The sequence below is a fragment of the Phalaenopsis equestris genome, unplaced genomic scaffold, assembly GCF_001263595.1.
Source record: "Phalaenopsis equestris unplaced genomic scaffold, ASM126359v1 Scaffold000873, whole genome shotgun sequence".
Taxonomy (NCBI): domain Eukaryota; kingdom Viridiplantae; phylum Streptophyta; class Magnoliopsida; order Asparagales; family Orchidaceae; genus Phalaenopsis; species Phalaenopsis equestris.
Genome location: NW_018165313.1, coordinates 1,164,924 through 1,166,350, shown reverse-complemented (window position 1 = coordinate 1,166,350; position 1,427 = coordinate 1,164,924).

Sequence of the window (1,427 nt, the reverse complement as noted above, 5' to 3'; positions counted from 1 at the left end):
TCATCGAGCGAGGGCCGAAAATTTGCGATAAGGCTGCCAGCAGAGGATTTCGGTCTTGCGAGCAGCTGAGCCAGAGGGAAGAGGTGGAGATCGCGCAGAGAAGGGTTCGAGGAGTTCCCTGTTCGGGAGTTCGCGAAGCAGAAGGACCTGAGCAGTTTGACGAGGCGCGACGGCTCTAGAGAGGCAGTTATTCTCATGTGAGACACAGAGGAGTGCCTGCGGAAAGAAGGCGCGAGCACAGAATAGGAAGTTTTCTCTGGTGAACAGGTGTGATCTCTGTCAGAAGGGATCGGAGCTCGCTCTCCGTTCGGTTGACTCTCCGTTCGGTTGACGAAGGCAGTGGAGTTCATGGGGAGAAGGTAAGAAATTTGGTGAGAATTTCTTGGATAGCAAGACGTTAAAAGGCAGCTTTAGGCTGAAAACTTTCGGTTGCTATACAATAGTACAACATTTTGGTGATTTCAGTCTAGTTCTTGGAAGGGCAGCAGCGGGTAAAATTCATTGGAAGAAATTCTAGCCACGAAAATGAGTTCCTTCAAATTCGACATTAAGAAATTCAACGGGAAAAAAGACTTTGGCCTATGGAGAGTAAAGATGAAAGCTCTATTGGTTCAGCAGGGTGTTACAGAAGCATTGCAAGGGTCGGCGGCATTGTCGGCCGACATGACCGAGAAGGAGAAGATCGGCATACTGGACAAGGCCCACAGTTTGATAATCCTGAGCTTGGGCGACAAAGTTCTGCGAGAGGTGTCGAGGGAGACAACAGCTCAAGCACTTTGGGCCAAACTCGAGGTACTCTACCTGACAAAGTCTCTGGCTAATAGGCTCTTTCTGAAGCAACGCCTATACTCCTTCAAAATGCATGAAGACAAATCCGTCTCAGAGCAGATTGACGAGTTCAACAAGATCATCGATGACCTCGAGAACATCGACGTCAAGATGGACGATGAGGACAAGGCACTACTGTTGCTAAACTCTATTCCTAAGAGCTACGAGCATTTCAAGGATGCGATGCTCTATGGAAGGGTGCAGACTATTAATCTGGAGGAGGTTCAATCTCTGATTAGATCTAAAGAACTTCAAAGGAAGCATGACAGGGACAAGGAACTCAACGGAGACAGTCTTATTGTCAGAGGAAGATCTGACAAGAAAGATTCAAGAAATGGTCAGTACAGATCAAGGTCAAGCAAGGATGGCGGGAATCAGTCATCAAGGAGATCTTTCAAGTGCTATCATTGTCACAAAGACGGTCATTTCAAGAGGAACTTCCCAGACAGGAAGAATAAGTAAGAAAGAGCAAGAAGAACAGGGAGAAGAAAGCGTAGCCTCTGATAACTACGATTCTGCTGAGGCATTAGTGATCGCCGAATCTGAATCCAGTAAGGAGTGGATCCTCGACTCGGGGGGTTCTTTCCACATGTGTCCCT